Source organism: Larimichthys crocea, chromosome VIII (assembly GCF_000972845.2).
Source record: "Larimichthys crocea isolate SSNF chromosome VIII, L_crocea_2.0, whole genome shotgun sequence".
In the NCBI taxonomy this organism is placed as follows: Eukaryota; Metazoa; Chordata; class Actinopteri; family Sciaenidae; genus Larimichthys; species Larimichthys crocea.
Window position 1 is genome coordinate 28,403,874 of NC_040018.1, and position 15,096 is coordinate 28,418,969.

The 15,096-nt window shown below is 41.0% G+C and overlaps 1 protein-coding gene and 1 pseudogene across 2 annotated transcripts in view; both read right to left on the minus strand.

Moving 5' to 3' along the window:
• The window catches only part of LOC113746309 (ankyrin repeat and SOCS box protein 7-like), a 5,744-nt pseudogene extending 2,046 nt beyond the window's left edge, over positions 1–3,698 (minus strand).
• asb7 (ankyrin repeat and SOCS box containing 7) overlaps positions 1–14,158 on the minus strand; it is a 36,434-nt gene extending 22,276 nt beyond the window's left edge. The window contains exon 1 of one of the 2 annotated variants that reach the window (XM_027281653.1): positions 13,870–14,158. The gene's annotated coding sequence lies outside the window, so the exon portion shown is untranslated. Of the gene's footprint in view, positions 1–7,893; positions 7,964–13,869 lie in introns of those variants that run through there. The other variant, XM_027281654.1, reaches the window with a different exon arrangement.
• Between the last annotated feature and the right edge of the window lie 938 nt (positions 14,159–15,096).

Sequence of the window (15,096 nt, forward strand, 5' to 3'; positions counted from 1 at the left end):
AGTAAGGCCATTAATTTTCTCTGTGCCACACCATTAGAAACAGGCATGCAACATTGGACTGATATGTAGGCGATTAGTATCCACGCCTCACAACTACAGGTTCACTTCTAAAATCATACGTTAGACAACAACGCTGCCTTTAAAGCAAACAAATAAATGCATTCCTCGATTATGTGACATTTGACATTTTTAAAAAAGGAGTCTTTGCACATTATGTAGAAATTAAAATGTAAAAATTGACTAGGCCTGTGTTGAAAAAAATCGATTTTGCATATTAATTCCTTAAGATCGATTCGTACATCCAAAGATCGATTTAATTAAAATTAAAATTTTAAGTCGCGTCATTGAATTGAAACAGGCGTGCACCGTGTTTAAACTACACTACGGCGTCTCACACGGGCGAGGTGTTCAAGTTGCCGTCGGAATGATATGATGCGTTCATCAAACGTGGGAAAAAGGAAATTCACTGCGAAATATAATAAAACTACAGACAAAAGAACACTCAAGGAAAACTCTAACAACGACCAGCCACTTCTGTACGTTCTCTTAAAATAACTGAGGCGATTGCGGGTTACATTTGCAAAGATATGCGCCCGTATTCCGTTTGAAAACGACGGACTCGGGCGATCAAAAAAAAATGGTTTTAATAACACTAACCCGTACGATCGGATCGGATCGGATTATGACAATCGATTCTCAGTCTTGAGAATCGGAACGAATCGATCTTGGAATTTAAATCGATACCCCGCCCTAAAATGACTTCGATCCTGATTCCATTACAATTATTAATTAGCAAATGAAACATGTTGTCAATAACAGTTTACTAACATTAAACTCCTGGGTCATCAGGATTACACAACACACATTCTAACATGTAGTATACAAATGTAGCATGTCTAGCTGTATCATAGTGCAAGTTACAATGTCTTGATAAGATAAATTTAATTTTGGGGAGAATAACTTGTGGACATCACATTCATCCTCATGTATATACTATATTATATTAATATATATTTATCATAAAATATTTATATTTATATATATCTCTGTCTTATTTATATAAACTTTCTATTGACTGAATTCTATCTATTTTCATTCTACAATCTGATATTCATTTCTGAAACTTGGAAATGGCCTGATGAAAGTCCGGCTTAAAATCCCTCAACCTAACAGGTAGATTGTAAAAACATCAGTAATTAAAGTATAAATTAATCAATGAGAAGGGAATAAATGGATGACACCAACACCATGAACACAAAGAACACATTTTCTTTCCTTATTTGAACTAGACACAAGTACACTAATAAAATATGACATTTCTTGATTTAATGAACACATTTATAGCTGAAGTAGTCACATGACAGAATCTGCTGGTTTTCTTTGGTTCTGTTAATACCTCCTGGTTCTTTTCATGATGGTCAGATAAATGGTTATTATACTTGTTTGATTACCATGATTGTATTTGATAATAATTACAATTATTTAGAACTTAAACTTTCACCATACTGTAATCCTATTTCCTATATGTCATTTACTGCTTGTAGGACATTGTTGTGTTACTCACTGGTGACCTCCTGTAGGAAGTCCAGGCAGGGCCGGCTGATCCCAGAATGCTAACAGATACAGCTACAGGTGTTCTGGCCTCGTAGTTCTTGGTTGGTATCGGCCCCGTATGTGTAGAGCATCTGGGCGCACAGCACATCATCCCTGAGGGCTGACAGGTGCAGGGGCGTCTGGCCATCTTTCAAGACGGTCCCAGATTAGTGTCGGCTCCTCTCTGCAGGCACATGCGGCAGTACGAGTGATGCCTTGATGACGGTATCGCAGCAGGAAGCCATTCTGAATGTCAATATTGGCGCTGGTCCAGGAGGATCCGATACACAGCTGGATCGCTCCGCGATGATGGCCAGCTGTAGCGGCGTGGTTCCTTTGTCGCTCAGTGGGTCCACCTCGGCCCTGAACTCGAGGAGGAGGCGTACGAACGAGTCTCGGCCGTAGTGGGCGGACGACGGTGCAGCGGCGTCCAGCCATCGTTGCTTTTGATTTATAATGTCACTCAAACTCGGACTCAGCATGAGTCGGGCGATGCGCGCTCGCCGTGCATAGCAGCGTAGTGAGCGCTGTGAAGCCTCCAAATAAAGTCCTTCACGTGTGGGGTCAGCTGCACAGAGGAGAGTGGACAGAGTGGGAGAGAGGAAACGCAAACACAGCCAGTCCATCTGAAGTCTGATCTGACACAAAGACTAACCTCTTCAACAGTTCCACATTACCTGTTCTAACCTACACTGCCCTTCTAAGCAGTCCTCTCTACAGTACTGATCTGAGAGTTTACGAGCACTGTCTGCGGCAAACTCTGATACATTGCCATGGTTGATACACAACCACCCTGCTTGTTGTGTACATGAAGGAATCGCTGTGAATATAAAGTCAAACACATTAATAAATAAGAACATTATTAAACATTCAAATACTACATTACAAATGAAAGTCACTGGAAATAAATTAAATCTGCTAAAGTAAGTGAATTTGGGTTCAGAAACATGTGGCAAAGTAGTCCAGTTTCAAATTAGCTCTGGTTTTCATCGTCTTTAATGTCTACTGCGCGGCTCGTTTTATGCCAAATTTTTTAGTAATAGTTCACTTGATATAGATATCACGTCTGAGAGCTTGGAATATCTCCCATTCCAGCTCTACTGACACGTAAACACGGACGCCTCATGTCAGCAAAGTCTGCGTTAAAGAAATTAACCTCAGATTTAATGAACATGTTGTTTGGATTGCCAATGACATTGTTGTTAACCCTCCACGACAAACACTACAAATATACCTTATCTAAGTTGCCGCATGGACATGAAGACTGCCAAGTTGTAAACGACAAGGAGCCGTCCAAATATTTCACGTGTCCGTGACAGGACATTCAGAGGTCACTGCTTGACCTCCCTGTAGTGTGCTAACACAGCATACACATTACAAGTGTGCAGGCTATTTCAGCCAGACTCAAAATAACAAGACTTGGGATCCATGGTGGCTCCATTGTTGACAATTTGGAGCACAGCACCAGTTAATCTGTCCCAAATAAGTATACTGTATCTGTTTACCCTCACATATGTCTAAAGTTCTACCAACTCGGCATGTGCATTTGTTGTTGTGTAGCTTAAAGGCTGCTTGCACTGTTCATGGTCTTCTTCATGCATCTAACAGAAACTCCCCGTCATGGTGTCTGGACTTGTGCTTTAACTTGAAATTTTCTTCACATTATCTATTTACATAGATTTCATTTATTCTAGATCACATTTTCTGCAGATGGGAGGTATTAGAAAGTGTTTTAGGGTTATCAGTCTGACTGTTTGAATGTTGTGACAGTTATATTCAGGAGGTGAATGAAAGACTCTCTCTCAAATAAAATAATGCCCTTAGTGTTGGGCAGAAAACTGTCACTGTATACCACCAAAGAAGTTCCTGCAGCAGGCGATAAAAAGACAAATCTCTGACCTCCGTGCTCCAGAAAGACTCGAACACATCTTTCTTTTCCTTGGCAGCAGAGAAGTGGGAGGCGTCCAGCCGTGTTGGCGTCGCGGATCTTAGGCGAGTATCCTTGCTCCAGCATTCTCCTGACGTGTGACATCCCCCGATGCCATGCATACGGATCTGCAGCTCCTCATGAATCCAGGGTTCCTTCTGCAGTGATGGTTCAGCATCCTGTCACATGTCAGAGAAGAATGTTCATCTGTGTCCACCTGATGGGGGTACGACACTGCTGGCTATGCCAATGTAAATGCTCTACCATGGTCACTACGTACGTCTGTGCTAATGCGCACCAGCGACACTCCAAATGTTGGAAAGCGCGTTTGGGTCGTAGCACAATATGGAATAATAAGTTTTATAACATGAGCTACAGGCTGCTGCAACAATCAAATGAAAACACAACCCCCAGAGAGTAGTAGAGTACTGATACCCTACTGACAAAGACCAAATATCAGCCGACGATTATTAAACAAGCAGTTTTTGAGAAACTGTTACTAAAGACTTCCTTCCTATAGGACATCTGAGCAAATTTGAATTGTCTGTATCAGATAAAATAACGACATCAAAATCTGATGCTTTTTTACACAAAATGACAAACGTCGACACCCAGCTTCATTCAGCTGCACCATTTCAATGATTTGTGAGTAACTGGAGTGATCTTTGCACTCACTGACATTATAACGGATACTCATATGTCCATGGTAAATGTTGGCTTAGCTGATTTAAAGTCTTACGAGCAACGTAAATGTTTTTTGTTCCTGGCGCTACGTGTGCGATTCGGTGAAGTTCAAAGCCTGTACTGAAGTGCAGCATCCATCGGGCTCTGCTCCACAAGACGAATGCTGCATGTGTATTACTGACAGAAAAGAGTCATCGATAAATTGGCTTCAGCTTTCTGATTTTCCAGTAGGGCTGCCACAAATGATTATTTTGATAGCAACTAATCACCGATTATTTTTTCGATTAGTCGCAATCGGATCATCGTAAATCGACTGTCCCGGAAGGGACGGGGGGCGGTCCGCAAAGCTTGCCGACGGAGCTGAGCCAACTTCGCCCCAGAGTCTTTCCATGCCGACCCCGAGTGGCACGCGGAGGAATGCACCCACGGAGGCCAGCCAGCGCCGGGGGAGGTCCTCACGGGGGATCCTCCCGCACCGCGCGACCATCCCTGACCCGCCGAGTTGATCCCCCGGGCAGACTGCGCGAAAGTTGCGGAAAAATCGCGGTGATTGGTTTAAATTGCAACACCGCCCTGAATTCACGAGGGATTCACTGAAGTTGTTTGAGTTGCAAATCGCAACATCTGTGAATTCCTGCAGGGTCTGTGTTATCGTATAATTTACGGTACAGTCAGGCTGACGCCGATTACCACTACTGCGCAGGGTGGCTAGGTTGTAGTGTGTGTGTGTGTGTGTGGTGTGTGTGCTGTGTGTGTGTGTGTGTGTGTGTGTGTGTGAGTGACAAAAAGGCAGACGCAGCAGTGGAAGCTGCAGCCATGCAGTTTCGAGAGACTAATCGTTGGCAGCTCTATTTTCCAGTTATTTAGTTCTTACTTACATCACAAAATGAAGCTCTAATTTTACTCTTGGCATAGTATCACTTACCCCAAAGTATGTGTGAGTTTCACTTTGTCACTTGAACTCAGCCCACAAAGGGCCGACCGTCCACAAGCTGCAAGAAACATGGAGCGCGTGGAATTTACTCACCGTCAATAGTGTGACCTATGCAGGCCGTCAGTGCAGTATGAACGGAGCCATGTGCACCGCTGTCTGAGTATGTACAGTATTTCAACTCTTAAACCATAGGAGGATACAGCATGGAGTGTCACAGGCTGACTCAACAGCGAGACCGAACCCAAAGACTTCCATAGCAACAATAAAACGCTGGATGACAGCGCGTATGAAACGTACCTCTTGACAAGCTGAAAAGAGCGTGCTTCTCTTAGTCATTCAGCGAGCTGCACCTGTAAATATACAGCTGCACTGTCAGAGAAGGCGCTCCGTCTGTCCTCAAGAGTTTCACCTGCACACAACGACACGAACGACGACACGTTGGTCAGTCAGGAGAGAAAGGTGAACACTCAAACGGCAACCTGTATACAGTGCACCCGTGTCACTTCACGAAACACGACCGTGTGTAGAAACCGATTTATGCCATCACCTGCACCAGGATCCTTTACCCACTTTACAAATGTCTATAGACATACACATGTGCAATATAGCTATATTTATGCAATTATACCTTTTAGATATGTATATAGCTTACTTTTTTATGTCTATGTTTTAATGTGTGTTTTTTGCGTCTACCTGTCATGTCCCGTCTTTTAACTGGACTACACCTGTTGTACACCTGGGGCGGCAGTAGCTCAGTCCATTGGGACTTGGTTGGGAACCGGGAGGGTGGCTGGTTCAAGTCCCACATGGACCAAAAAATTGGAAGGTGGACTGGTAGCTGGAGAGGTGCCAGTCCAGTTCACTCCTTGAGCAAGGCACCGTCCCCTCCAACTGCTCGCTGGGTGCTCTGCAGGGAAGGGCTGCCCATCACTGCAACATCTCTCTCCACATTTGCATGTGTGTGCATCTGGGTTAAAAATGCTGTATGTGATATAAAACAGAGTGTAAAAAAAGAATTCATGGGGAATATCTTCTTCTTCAAACGGCAACCTGTATACAGTTAACGTCACATTACACAGCACGATATACTATCAGTGGTTCTTAACCGTGGTTGATCGAACCCTAGGTTCGGTGAGTCGGTCTCAGGGGTTCGGTGGAGCCTCAGCCCCTGGAATTTTTTATACCATTGTTACAAAATATCTTTGTGAGCAATCGTTTTGAGGTGCTGGACATAAAAACTAAGAAAAGGAACAGACTTTGCGTGAAAAATGACAGAGACTGGCACTTGCCAAGGTGAAGCCACACATATCTGAACTGGTCTCTCCAAAGGCAACAGCAGAAGTCACACTTGAGGGTAAGTTGTTGTGAGTTCATGCACTGTGTTGGTTTTTTTATTTGAACAAGGTGTGTTAATGCACGGTTCATGTTTGGCACCAGTGTAAAAAAAATGTCCATATTTATTTGTTACGAAGAGGGTTCGGTGAATGAGCACATGAAACTGGTTCGGGGTACTCCAACAAGGTTAAGAACCCACTTGTGTACTATATCTATCTATCTATTATCTATCTATCTAGATAGATAGCGATAGATAAGATAGATAGATAGATAGATTAGTACACATGTGCATATATAAGCTATATTTATGCAAATATATACCTTTTTTGTCTATGTTTTGTTTTTATGTTGTGTTTTTTGCGTCTACCTGTCATGTCCCTTGTCTTTTAACTGGACTACACCTGTATGTACACCTGGGGCGGCAAGTAGCTCAGTCCATTGGGACCTTGGAAACCGGGAATGGTGCCTTGCCCTATAACTGCTCGCTGGGCGCTTCTCAGGGGGCTGCCCATCACTCCACATTTGCATGTCTATGTGGGTTAAAATGCATGTAAATAAAACAGAGTGTTAAAAAGTATTCCCCATTCTTTTCTTCTTCTTCCGAACGGCAACCTGTTACAGTTAACGTCACATTCAGAGAACACGACTGTGTGTAGAAACCAGATTTATGCAATCTATACTATATATATATATATATATTTTTTTATTTATTCTATATGTTAGATTATCGATACACATGTGCATATATAGCTATATTTGCAAATATATACCTTTTTTTGTGTTTTTTATGTTTTAATGTTGTTTTTTTGCGTCTACCTCATGTCCCTTGTCTTTAACTGGACTACACCTGTATGTACACCGTTGTACACCTGTATGTACACCTGTGTACACCTGTTGTACACCTGGGAGCACAGTGAACCGGGGTCAGGTTCCTCCTGTGTGTGTGTCCATAAAGCGGCTCTGGCTCTGATTCATATTCTACAAATAGTGATGATGATGATTGATTGATGTGATGATGATGATTAGGAAATAATTAATGAAACTCAAACGCACTTCGCCTCGTACAGTTATTTTGAGTTGGTTAGCTCAACCGCTGATGATGAGGGGGTGAAAACAAAACATAGACAATGGGATGGCTTTATATGCGAACAACAACAACCGTAAAGCTAAGAATGAACAGCCACGCGTGTGTAACAAGAACACCTGCCGGACAGCCAGGTGGACGCGCGCGTGTCACGCGCTCAGTGTTTACCTGAGCTAACGCTGCTTAGCCTGCGAGCTAACGTAGCTCGCTGCTTTGTGTTGACTGTTGGTGGCTGGAAACTTTAAAAAAGACAAATTTCCTCTGAGCGATTCGATGCTGAAGCGGTCACTGACTGACAAACACGCCAGCTCCGACAGTAGAAAACAACAGCCTTACTTGACAGACACGGAGCCGACGGTTAACTTAGCCAATCAGCTCCAGGCGGGCCAGACTCGAGTTGTGTCAAGCTCTATTTCCCGAGCCCGCGAGCTCAAAGCCGGCACTCAACTGCAACGCACCGGGGTCCAAAGTTCCCCGAGTGTCGCTCTCAGCATTGTTGAGCAGCGTTTCACTGTGAACAATCTGTTTTATCAACAAAGTCTCAGTGTGCACATCACTTTGACCCCAGCAGCAAAAACAATTAAAGCTCCGCTTCCAAAACCTTCAAATAAACGCGTCATTTCCTCACTGGGTATCTACGGACAGCCCTATTAAAAGGCATCCTAAGCATTATTTTTAGTTTATGTTGTGCACTCTTCATCCATTGTGTTTTAATGCTCTATTCTACCTGTATACAACAGAAAGCTGACAGCAAATTTGACTCGTTTATTAATTAGATTAGCTTTATTTTTTTTTATATTTATTTTTTTATTTATATTTATTTTTCTTTTATTTTATTTTATTTTATATATATGTACATCTTTACATTTGACAGAGAGAGAAACGTAATTTCAATCTGGTATGTCTTGTAATTTGCAGTTTTGACAAAAAGATTGAAACTTAAATTGAAACTTGAAAAAGCCCAACAAACTCTGGGATAAAAACTAGTGTTATTCTAACCTTATATTACATTAAATAAACTATATGTAAATAAGTGTTTAACACATGAAGTACATCTCTCTCATGTTATTATATAGTATTTGAATTATAATTTCTTTTTTCTTTCTTAACGTCACACCAAAGGACCAAATTTCTGCACTGTTACTCATTTTAACGAGGATTTATTTTGTGCACTGACTGACTAGAAGCACTTTCAATCTCGTTGTACCTGTGACAATGACAATAAGATCTATTCATCTCTATTCTAAAGCGGTTCTGATTTCTGATTATAAGTATTGAATACTTTTGATGACTTCCAAATATAACATTGAAAAACATAATAAACCTTATATTTCCAAAAGAGTTCCACACATATTCTTTTTTTTCAAATGCTTTGAAAGTCACAGTGTTAGTCTTGCCCTGTTTCAGACTTTAGAAATTCTAGTAGGCCACATTTTGTCGTTTACGGAAGCCCTCAAAGGCCATACATACATACATTTTTTCCACCCGTTTTCCCGGATAACGAGATAATTTTCCTCGTTTTCCCGTGATTACGAGATAATATAATTTGGAGATCTCGAGGAAAAAAAAACGATAGTCTAGTGTATTAAATCAGTGCGCCGTCATTACGACATGTATGGCAAATGCATGTTCCATGATACGGACGAGCAAACCTATCGCAACTGTAAAATCCCTTTGATCCATTGAATAGATAGAATAGAAAGAATAGATGCCTTTATTGTTCATATACACAGTATAATGAGATTACAAGCTACCCCATAGTGTGCACACATAAATAAACAAGTAGAGATATGTACAATAAAACTACTATACCAACTACTACTATACTTATATATATATAATTACTACTATAGCAAAAACTACTAAGTACAAGAATTATAACTAGACTGTACATTACTAATAGCGTAAATTTCTGACAAAGGTTGTTTGTACACTTGATTCGCGGACTGGAGTGAGGATTAAGCCAAAGTGTTCACCTTTGTCGAAATTATGATCAAAGGGGTTTTACAGTAGAGTAAATATTGTACATAATGCCTTTTTCAATTCAAATAATGAAAATTTGAGGATGATTGCTCCAAATGATACAGTTAAATATCTTTATACTGAGTGAGTGAACAGTCAGGATGGTCCTGGATCAAAGTGTATCAAACCTTTGTCGAATTATGGTATCCAGGATTTTACAGTGGGTAATAGGTTTTCTCGCTCCGTATCATGGACTAATGCACTTTGCTATACATTCTGTTTCTGCGCACTTCAATACACTCGGACTATCGTTTTGTTTTTCGAGATCTGAATTATTATTCTCATTATCACGGGAAAACGGGGTTGGAGATAAAATGTATTATGTATTTGGCCTTTTGGGCTTTATGCAAACAACACTCCGTTCAACACAATTTAAATTTTAGATTAGAGTCTTTTTTTTATTTGTGTGTGATTTATTTCATTGTCTTTAAAGTCTTATTTATAATTAATTTTAATATAGCCTTGATATTTATTCTGTTGATTCGGTTATGGTACCAGGAAAACAACAACACAGCTATACGTCTTATTGAATATGTCAAAATAAAAGCCTTGCAGACTTTACAAGTTGAACATTTCCACGTGTTTCCACTTTCGAATATTCAATCGTCAGTCCTTGATTACAGTCAGTTTTATTTGAAGGCACATCTCTGATCCAGAGATGTTCTATAAGAGAAGAGATACGTCATTACACTCGCGGGTTATACTCCTGTCTCCTAAGTGTGAGCCGTGTTTTGTTGAAACGTCATAGATGATTAAAAAGAATATAGATTAAAGAAAGTTGTGTAAGTTTTTAGTTCAGCGGTTTTTATTGTAGTTATATGAAAAATAAATCAGATTTTTACGGGGAGAAGATTCGAATCGAGCGCAGCGGCCCACGTGACACGGATACCGGAAGTGACTCTTTTTTTTACCGTCTCTGGTCGACTGTTATTGTAACGCTGCTTCCGCGTGTGTCACCGTGCGATGGTCACGTTACAGCTCCAACACGGAACGTCAGCAGCGCATGGACGCAGGCGCTGTTCGACCGCTGACAGTGTGTACAGGTGTGTGTCCGACGGGATCCCGCCCCGGTCAGAGTGCTGCAGATGTGGCGGCTTGTGGTATTCCTCCTCTGTGTGTGGCGTGCAGCTGCGCTGCAGCGGTTGCCTGACACGGTGGAGCTGAACTACTCAGCCTGGACTCTTGGTGGAGATATCACCCCAGCCTGACGTCAGCCAGCCTTACCTGCAGCCGTGACGTCATACTGCACGGAGATCTCTCAGGGTGCTGTTTCAAGACCTCGATCTATGCGCATCTAGTGAGTGGATCACTCTCCTCCATGCTGAGCAAACATGTATATAATGTTCTATATATCATGTCGGTGTTCATATATAAGGTTCATCAAATAACGTTTCATTTCACATGATATTCAAAGGTTTAATTTTCCTGAACGGCATGCCATTTTATTATATATATTATATATATATATATATAAATCTTTCTTATATATACTATTCACTATCATATTCTCCACGTGTTCACAGGTCCATCTCGTTTCCAGCATGAGGATCAGATCATCCTTACATCGGCTGCCAAGAACCGTGTCACATTTTTCTTCTATCATCTCCACTGAAAACGTGTGAGTACTCGGGGATGATGAAAATCTGTTTATTTACTTCAGGTCTCTCTGTTTTCTGTTAAACTCATTTACTCCACTGTTATTGAAATTTTCTACTTAAGGTTACACGGGTCACGAGGTATTCATTGTTTTGGCTTCGCCTAGGTGCCACACATTTCAAACACTGTGGTGGTCAGGGCGAAGAAGAGGAGGGGACCTATTGCTGCCTTCATAGACCCTAATAGATAGTTTGTTGTTGCCATTCTGATCTGCGTTAACAGACTCTGTGTCTACAGAACTAGAACATGCGAAATAACACATCCATGGCGGTAAAAAATTCTCTTTGACTAATTCTGGCGTGTAGTGTGTTGTAGTTTTTGGTTTGTTTAGTGTTAGTATTTATGTGTTATCTGGGGTTTTTAAAGTCTATCCCCAGCACGAGTTCGGTAGAATTGTGAGACCACTTCTCAGGCCACTTCTGATGAATTGAGAGTGTCTCTAATTCTCCTTGACAAGCGTCACTAAATAATACAGCAATCAACAAACTTTCTTCCCTTCTGACCTCACCCATTGCCTTGACTTCAGCCAATTTCTCCACATAAATCACAACAAAATCCAGCTCATTATCCGTACAGGGTTCATATGGTGTTCACTATTCCCAAACCCGAGCAGGCAACAATACATTGATAATCCTAAACGCCACTGATTTGAGTTTCTCATAACAGTGGCCCTCGGTTTCGCGGGGGATACTTTCTAAAAATAACCCGCAATAAACGAAATCCGACGAGTAAGTTTTACAATTATATACATGTTTTAAAGGGCCGTTTAAAACCCCCTAACACAACTTTTATACACCTTTTTACACATTTGTTACAGTACTCCCTTAGGTCTCAGACGCAGAACACATTGTGCCGTTTCTTTAGCCACTTAGGACGCAGCCACAATGCGCGTTCATTACACATTACGCTTTGTAAAAAAAACGCACTGCAAAAGAACTAAAAACATCCACGAAACACGACGTCCGCGTAAAGTGAACCCACGTTATCGCGAGCGACGACTGACTGTTTGTAACTGTTCTAATTTTTGGTTTTCGTTTCTTTCTTTGCCAGAAACTGAATATATTTGTGGTGATGGAATTGTTTTCATTGTTGCGTATTGGGAAATGCCTCCCAATACGCCTTAACATACAGAATATGTGTTGGCATAGCCAGTATACAACATGGACGTAGGTTCACCAGACTCGTCCACAGGTTTCTGAGAGTTGTTGTGACGGTTTATCCAAAAAAATTTCACCTTTTATAATTTATCAATTACCCTCCAAAACAATATTAAAAGATTAAACGTTTGGGAATCCCTTTCCTTTGTGCAGACCATCACCAAACTAAACTATAATGTGTGGAAACCAACCCCTGGATGACTGAGGTTAACTAAATGATGAATAAAGTGCAGGCGTTTAGGTCCGTGGTCAAAAAAAAAAAAAACATGCTTTAACGTTCACCAAACACAGCCGTAACATCTTCAAGATTTACAGTCACATATCAACTTCATTCTCAAAAAGCCAAGCTGTCTGTAGTCTGACTAGGTTTGCAAAAATTCCAGGAATTTTCAAGTTGAAAACTTTCATAGGACTCAAAGGAATTTATGTGAATTATGTGACTAAGCCAGGAATTTACCAAAGTAAAACGGGAACTTAACTTAGTTGGTGATGAAATGGAATGAAAATATTATGTTAGCATAATCTTGACTAACACAAACAGATTCATGCATGTACTCTGATATCTGCTCTCCTCATCACATGCACACAGCACACTGAGCTTACTGCAGGGGCTATTGAGGCCACGCCCCCCTACTGCACAGGTGATGTATGTTACCTGCCGACCACACTGTAAGGCCCAGCACACAGCGACTATTGAGTCAAACATTGCGCTGTTACACATAATTTGTTCAATAGAAATTCAAACTTGATAAAGTTCTACTTAACAAATATAGATATAGATATATATATAGATACATACACATGTGCATATATAGCTATATTTATGCAAATATATACCTTTTAGTTATTGTTTTATGTTTTAATGTTGTGTTTTTTGCGTCTACCTGTCATGTCCCTTGTTTTTTAACTGGACTACACCTGTATGTACACCTGTATGTACACCTGTATGTACACCTGGGAGCACAGTGAACCGGGGTCAGGTCTCTCCTGTGTGTGACTCTGATTCATATTACTACAAATAGTGATGATGATGATGATGATGATGATGATGATGATGATGACAGGAATAATTTGAATGAAACTCAAACGCACTTCCGCTCGTGACAGTTATTTTTGAGTTGGTTAGCTCAACCGGCTGATGATGATGAGGGGGGTGGAAACAAAACAATAGACAATGGGATGGCTTTATTATGCGAACACAACACAACGTAAAGCTAAAGTGAAACAGCCACAGCGCTGTGTAACAAAGAAACACCTGAGCCGGACAGCCAGGTGGACGCGGCGCGTGTCACGCGCTCAGTGTTTACCTGAGCTAACGCTGCTTAGCCTGCGAGCTAACGTTAGCTCGCTAGCTTTGTGTTGACTGTTGGTGGCTGGAAACTTAAAAAAGACAAATGTCCTCTGAGCGAGTCGATGCTGAAGCGGGTCACTGACTGACAAACACGCCAGCTCCGACAGTAGAAAACAAAAGACTTACTTGACAGACACGGAGCCGACGGTTAACTTAGCCAATCAGCTTCCAGGCGGCCAGACTCGGAGTTGTGTCAAAGCTGCATGTTCCCGAGCCCGCGAGCTCAAAGCCGGCACTCAACTGCAACGACCGCGGGTCAAAAGTTCCCCGAGTGTCGCTCTCAGCATTGTTGAGCAGCGTTTTCACTGTGGAACAATCTGTTTTATCAACAAAGTCTCAGTGTGCACATCACTTTGACCCCAGCAGCAAAAACAATAAAGCTTCCGCTTCCAAAACCTTCAAAATAAAAGCGTCATTCCCTCACTGGCGTATCTACGGAAGCCCTAAAAGGCCATACATGCATATTTTTATGTTATGTTTTTGCACCTGCCTGTCATGTCCCTTGTGTTTTAAACTGTACTTATGTCTATACCTGTATACATACAGAAAGGCTGATTTGACTTGCGTTTATTAGATTTATTGAAAAAGCCCAACAACTCTTGGGATAAAAATAGTGTTATTCATAACTTAATATTACATAAATAACACTATATGTAAATAAGTGTTTAACAATGAAGATACATCTCTCTCATGTTATTTATATAGTATTTGAATAATAATTTCTTTTCTTTCTTTAACGTCACACCAAAGGACAAATTTATGGCACTGTTACTCATTTTAACGCTAGGATTTTATTTATGTTGCACTGACTGACTAGAAGCACTTTCAATCTCGTTGTACCTGTGACAATGACAATAAAGATCTATTCTATTCTATTCTAAAGCGGTTCTGATTCTGATTATAATGTAATCTGAATACTTTTGAATGACTTCAAAATATAACATTGAAAACATTAAACCTTATATTTCAAAAAGAGTTCCACACATATTCTTTTTTTTCAAATGCTTTGAAAGTCACAGTGTTAGTCTTGCTCTGTTTTTCAGACTTTAGAAATTCTAGGCCCACATTTTGTCGGTTCGTACGGAAGCCCTAAAAGCCATACATACATACATTTTATTCCACCCGTTTTCCCGTGATAACGAGATAATTTTCCTCCGTTTTCCCGTGATAACGAGATAATTAATTCGAGATCTCGAGAAAACAAAACGATAGTCTAGTGTATTAAATCGAGTGCGCCCGTATTACAGAATGTACGGCAAATGCATGTAGTCCATGATACGGAGCGAGCAAACCTATTACGCCACTGTAAAATCCCTTTGATCCATTGAATAGAATAGAATAGAATAGAATGCC